General features: G+C 33.1%; 1 protein-coding gene across 1 annotated transcript in view; it reads right to left on the reverse strand.

The window, feature by feature from the left end:
• The window catches only part of LOC106460261 (neutral and basic amino acid transport protein rBAT-like), a 32289-nt gene extending 27993 nt beyond the window's left edge, over positions 1-4296 (reverse strand). Inside the window, exon 1 of the mRNA XM_013919948.2 lies at positions 4235-4296. The gene's annotated coding sequence lies outside the window, so the exon portion shown is untranslated. The remainder of the gene's footprint in view (positions 1-4234) is intronic.
• Between the last annotated feature and the right edge of the window lie 2995 nt (positions 4297-7291).

A 7291-nucleotide genomic window follows, 5' to 3' on the forward strand; every position in this document is an offset into this window, starting at 1 on the left:
AAAACTTTAAAACAATCAAAGCATATCTGCCATTTTTGTAAAAAACCTGGTCAAGTTATGTCCGATTGTTGGTGTTTGAAAAAGAAAAAAGAAAAGGAGGCAACACCCAGTGCGTTTGTGTCCACATATGAACATAGTTTCATCAGATCGCCCGATGTTGTTGACTTGGCCACTGATATAAAGGCTGATGTAATCAGAGAGGAATTTAAACCTTTTGTGTCTGTTGGTTCTGTGTCTTTGACAAATAACACTAGCAATCCTATACCCATACGTATTCTACGTGATACTGGGACGACTCAATCATTGTTGTTAGAAGGTGTATTGCCTTTAGATTCGAGTTCTGCCACTGGTGAGTCTGTTATTGCTCAAAGTATTGAGGGTAGCTTTGTTAATGTTCCTCTTCATAACATTTATTTAGCGTCAGACCTAGTTTCGGGACCAGTTGTGGTTGGAGTAAGACCTATTGTACTAATTAATGGCGTATCATTATTGTTGGGAAACGATTTGGTTGGGGGAAAAGTTGGTGCCGAACCTAAAATGGTTAACAAGCCGATCACTGTTTCATCTGAGGTGATGTTGTCGTTGAGGAGAATATCTATGTGTTTCCTTCGTGTACTGTGACTCGAGCTCAGGCTAAGAAATTAAGCCAAAAACAAATGATAGACATGGATTCAGAGGACGATATTATAGATTTGTCTCAGACATTTTTCGGATCCGACGAGGATTTTGTGAATAACTGTCCTACTGATGATTCCTCGTTGAGGGACAACGATGGACGTGAGGGATCTGATTCACCTAGTGAAGTTTCATTTACTAAAAGTAAACTGATCACTGAACAAGAAAAAGATCTGCAGATCTCTTCACTAATTAAATTACGCTAAAAAACAAACAAACTAAAATGTGATAAATAAATAAAAATCGATTTCCTTAAACACCTTAAAGCTAACCTACAAATATTTGTCTTCATAACTTCACCACAGAATAAAACTACTCCTGTAAAAATATATAAATATTTTATTAACCGAGCGCTAAATAATAGTTGTCTAGCAGCCCACGTAAGACTACGGTTTAAAGTTAACCTATGCAATCGATTGTTTATATTCTCCTTCATCAATTTGCCACAGAACAATATCACTTATAAAACAACATGCAAATATTTACACAAGCTGCTAAGCAACACTTGTTTACAACTCGTGTGTGTGGTTTTCTAAGTTTTTTTTTCTTTGTATTTCATCGTTCAAAGTCTAATCCGAGACTTATCGCATGCTAAACGAATGAGCTAAAGCGTTACCTTACAAGAAACTCCAACTAAGACACTTTTCAACAACTTAAGCTACCACATTCTTCCCCTCTCACAATCAAGGCACATATTTATTTTAGGATTGTAATATTTTTTGCATCTTCTACGAGCGTAATTACTACAGATCGTACTACAGATAAGTGCTCTACAAATTGAGTAAAAGTGTTAACCTACTAGCGATTGCTAGTAAAGCACTCTCATAGTGACTCTAAAACTACTACCAGTTTAGGGTTAACTTCCACGCCACTGTACATTTATACTGTCCTTCATCACTTTATGGTTAAGGCGCTCGACTCACAATGTGAGGGTCGTGGGTTCGAATCCCCATCACTGAACGTGCTCGCCATTTTAGCCATGGAGGCGTCATAATGTGACGGCCAATCCCATTATTCGTTGGTAAAAGAGTAGCCCAAGAGTTGGCGGTGGGTGGTGTTGACGAACTACCTTCTCTCTGGTCTACCACTGTTAAATTAGGGACGGCTAGCGCAGATAGCCCTCGTGTAGCTTTGCGCGAAATTCAAAACAAAACAATTCATCACTTTAATTTAGAACGGCATCACGTATATAAACATTTATTTATGTTTCTCAACAGTTGCTAAGTGATGGTTGTTAGGTAACCTGTATAAGACTACGGCTAAACATTTAAAAGCGCTGGTGCTACTGATATAAATCTGGTGCAGTACATTCTACAATGTATTCACTATTTTTACTCAGTAGACGAAAAGCTTCTTGTACGTACTCGTCCCTGAAAGGAGAAATCGTGTGGACGTCAATATTCCATCTACTGCTTACGAAAATCTTACACAAACATTGATTTACGATTTTTTTGGTGGAAAATAATTTAGTCAAGTAAAATGTTACAGATATTTACATTTAACATTTCACAGAAAAGGCCAACTATCCCTCTTCTTATATCTTATTAAAAAAACAGATAAATTTGCCAAAACAAGCTTAAGGTCATGAATGTAATTCACAAAGGGACACACAACAGAACAACAGTATACAGTTTTATCGGCTGGACTGAGGAAATTTGTTAATGCACAAAACTGTAAATTTTAAATGTTTAGGGTACGAATTGTCTTTCTGGACTTGTACTAACATGCTTCTGATGTCGGTAGAAATTCCCTAGGGAAGTCTTCCCGAATAGCAGTTAATATATCTGTAATTATCATTATGTTAAAAGGTAATTTAGTTAAATCCTCAGGTACGTAACGAGCCATTAAAATTGGAGACAGCAGTTGAAATATCGCGAGTACGATTGTCTGAGGCATTTTATTTGTCCATTAGCTTTTATGTTTCGGTGTGTATTTCTTCAGACGAACAATAAAAAGGCATATTGTTGCATGTGACATAATTATAACAGAAAATAAGCTCCAGAAATACCAGTTGAAAGAGTTAATCATACAATGAATAGAAAAGGGGATCTTCATGAAATGTTGCAAGGAAATGGAAATAAGTTGGACGAGAGTTAATAAACGTGGCTCCACTCGTAAAAAAAAAAAGAGAAATATGTACAAATTGTAGTTGGTTTAATTTTTGTAATCAATTTGGAATACGCGATTTATTGAGCTAGATAATAAAATATTTCATCAATTTTTATAATGTTGGAGTTTTGGAATAAAAACAATGTACATAAATCTCGAAAAACTGGAGCAAAGACTAAACTATTTCAAACTGTTAGAAGAATCACTGGAGCTTCTTACTAGAAATTCATTGTGACTCAGAACTCTCAGGAGTCTTTACTGTAATTATTCACAATGTACAGTAACTTTGCGAGTGTAACCTATAAACTGCTTCTTCCTTTCCTGTTAGGTATTCCTCTTTATACCCTATTCAAAACTTCTTTCAACTTCAGTAAACTTTCAGAAATGAGTTTTTTTTCTTCTGATTCAAAACAAAAGTTTTCACGATAAATCCTTTTTTTTTGCTCATAAGAATGTCTAGAATAATAACGCCCTCAATCTTATAAACATATTGGGATTATAATATTCTGCTTTTTATGTAAGGTTTTTAGGATAACACTTCTTTCTATTTCATGAATATTTTAAGGCCAGCGGGTCTCCCTTTCTCAACGTTATTACGATATTACTGTTATTCATAGGAGTAAAATTCTTCCTTATTTTTTATATACAATATTTCTTTTCACAAACTATGACAATGATATATATATATATATATATAGGGATACATATTGTGAAAGTTTTTATTAGATTATTCTTAAAATTATTCCGCTGTGTTCAGCTCTGAAAATCCCGCTTTTAGGCATTTATATGATCGATAGCAAACTCTGAATTTCTTTTTAAGGATTTGGACCAGGAGGACAAGGGAATATTTTCTTTTAATTTCTAAACATTTAAAAGCAATGCTAGTTTATGAACACGTTGAATGGTATAACTTGTGGTTCTTGAAAATGTGGTCTTCTAAAGAGACAAAAATGGACTATTAACAAACACTCAGTTATTGTAAAATACAATATTCTAAAGGAGACAGAATATCCTAAAATAGAAACTAAAACTCAAAAATTATTTCTCCTTCTCTCCTATCAGATTAACAACAGTAACTGATTATTTTTCTTCCGTAAATCCTCAGTTGTAGGTGGTAAGGATAATCCTTTAACATGTTAAAACAAATAGTACTGAAGAATTCCCCAAAAGATCAACAACAAGAGGAGTGATAGCTCGAGTAAAATACGATGTTAGCAGCAGACGAAACATTTATTAATTACAACGAATTTGCTCAGAAATAATGCATATTTTGATCAATACAAGTAATGTTTGAAAGCTAATATAATAAGTTATTCAAGTATTCCTTAAATGCACGCAAATAAATACATAATGAACGTGTAAATATATATATACTTTTCCCAACGAATCACACCCTCCAGTTAAATCAGCCTGAAACAACATTTTTAAATTTAATTCAAGAAAGGCTTACCTTCTCCCCCTTTAATAATGCTTGAGCTTGAAAAGGTTTTGCTAATAAAACAAATACGTGCTCCCTCCTTCTCTTGTTCTGTTAAACTGACGACTCGTGCCGTAAGAACTGATTTCCTGTTTCGATCACAAAAGCACGCGCCATCTCAGTTGACGCATCATTCTCCCAACCAATGAATTTTAAGGAAACAGAGGCACGCGCTCAAAATTATGAAGCAAGTCTTGTTTTATCAATACACCATGTATGTCCATATGTTAGGTTTGGTTGGTTTCTTTGCTATGCTTTTACTGAGTTAGACTTCAAAAATCATTTGATGACGGGTTGGCAGTAAACGTAGCATCCGTTGTCTCCTCAAACGTGAAGCTAAACTTTGGCTATTGACCAGTAGGGAAGTCATATTAAGATATGAGCTTTCAAAAAAGTTGCAGTCCCTAATATTGAAAATGTAGAGAAATTTTCATGTATAAAACATGTAAATAATGGATTTAAAAAAACAAAGAAAAAAACATTCTTTTCTCACTTCTGTTGGCTTGGTTACTGTTAAGCACAAAGCTACACCATAAGCTATCTGTGTTCTGCTCTCCACGGGTATTGAACCCAACTTTTAGCGTCGTAAACCCGCAAACGTTTCGCTGAGCTACTGGAAGGGTGTTGTTTTATATTCACAAATATTTTTTTCTACGCGTATTTTCTAAACTCCCAAACTTCCCGCTTTATTTTCCTCTTAATTACTTATTATTTTTACTCTATTATGTATTTATCATGTAATATCATATTGTTTTCTGGATTCAGTTTTTCTTATTATTTTTTAATACTGCTCTTCTTTCTCGACATTCGTCTTTTAACTCAGCCTTTCTCTGGCACATTTTTGATATTCTAAACATTGTCTTACTATTTGTTATCTTCCATTGGTCTATTCAAATTTCTCTGCTTCTCTTTGCTTATTCATTGGTCAATTCATTATTCTCGGAATTTATATTCTCATTTCTCCTTTGATTTTCCAGTATACGCTTCGTTTTTTCTCCTCCTTATGATAAAATAAGCTACAAACTATCTCTTGTGCGCTAATATTTTTGATACACGTAATTATAATTTTTATCTTCTTGTCTCACTTTGCGCTTATTGTTTTGTTCATATATACCTCTTTAATATTTTTTTACCAATTCTAACTTCTCTGTTGTCCAATATTTTTTACGTCTATATTCCTAGTTTACTGTTTACTCCTGTTTCATTTCTGTATTTAGTTTCACTTGTTTTTAGTTTAGTCATTTCAACTCTTTATTTTTTAGGTTATACCACCTCGACCGTTATAGTTAGTCTTTATTTTACTGTACAATATTCTCCAAATCTCTCTATTGATTTTCTAATTGAAATCAAGGACTTTAGATGCGGATAATCTTGAACTGAGTTCATTTGCAAACACGTCAAAACAAACAATTATTTTCGAAACTTTAAACATTTCTTGCGTAAATTAGGGTTTTTAAACTTTCTCTTTGTGAATATTTAACTTATTGATTATAAAACAGAAATGTAAATAAACGTTTTTTCCTTTTATTAAGTACTTCTACAAATTTTATTTTCTTAATCTCCAAAATTCTAAATAATTTCGGTGAGAAAGAAGTGCGTTACTGAAATATATCAGCTGCTTATCATACTTATCAAGTAATCACTAAATAGGGAACTAAAAGTCAAGATTAAATTATCTTATACTATAGCCTTTAAATTATAACTATGCAGTTTGAGCAGTATTTTATTCACCACAGTGAGCCTATATCTATATTGACATTTGAAGAATATGTAGTATTAATGCTATCAATTTACTCCCTCGCTATTTAAGAAAATCTATTTGTTTCATTGCTCATCAGCTAGCTTAGAACCTCCTAAAACAGGTTTAACTTGATTGCATGGAACAAATCAAGTAATAGATTGGGCATTACGTTTCTTCCTCTCCCAAACTTACAATATTGATGATGAGAAAGGAAGATTAAATTATCTTCAACAGCTCTTGAATAAAAGAATAAATTAATGCCATATTTTGAAGATATTTAGTTAGATATATGTTCACTGTGATCAATGGCAAAACGACTCAAAAGCCACATTATTAGCAACTTGCAAGTTTGAACTTTTGAAAGTAGCGTACGTTTACCTTAAGTAATTTTTTATAGAGTTTTGAATACTAATTATGATACGTGTTTATTTTTGATGCTAGAATTCAGATTTAATGGATTATGATTGATAATGTACTTTTCTTGTATTGTTTGTTTTTAGTTAAGCACAAAGTTATACATTGGGCTATCTGTGCTCTGCCCACAACGGGTATGGAAGCCCGGTTTCTAGCGTTGTAAGTCCACATACATACCGCTGTGCCACTGGGGGGCTTTTTTTTTCTAAAAATAGGGATGACGTTAATAACAATTCTCAGATATCTCATATTAACTAAATCCATGGTTTTGACAAAGGTATTTACTTAGGTTTTAACTTTCAAGGCATCTTTTGTTACCTAAGTTTTATAAACTGCATCACGCAAGTAAGTGTGTATTTAATTTCATGGAGTCCTTAATTTTAGCATATAAGGGATAGAAACTGTCTCGAATCAATCAAAACATAAACAAAAGAAGGCAATTAAAAGCACATAAACATATAACCTCCAGAACTAACAACACACTTCTACAGAGCTCAAAATTATCATTCGATGGTTAAACTATATTAATATCATCTAAAGATTGTGGGTCTTCCAGTAATTAATAAGTTTTTCAGATTCAAATATAGATTCAGTTTTTCACCGACAACACAGTATTTTAAGCACATTTTCTCAAAATAAGTTTGTTAGCATATTTTATGGGTCAAATGGAGAAGTGAGATTTGAAATTCAAGTAATTTAAAATATTCAAAATCGATGACGAGGAACCCATTTTGAGACTATGGTTGGAGACGGCTTGAATGGGTAATGAAGAAAAACTTTAATATACGTTGTACATTTGCTGTTAAACTTATATTAAAGTTTTTCTTCATTACCCATTAAAGCCGTCTCCAACCATTATTAATTTAAAATATATT

Source organism: Limulus polyphemus, unplaced genomic scaffold (assembly GCF_000517525.1).
Source record: "Limulus polyphemus unplaced genomic scaffold, Limulus_polyphemus-2.1.2 Scaffold737, whole genome shotgun sequence".
Taxonomy (NCBI): domain Eukaryota; kingdom Metazoa; phylum Arthropoda; class Merostomata; order Xiphosura; family Limulidae; genus Limulus; species Limulus polyphemus.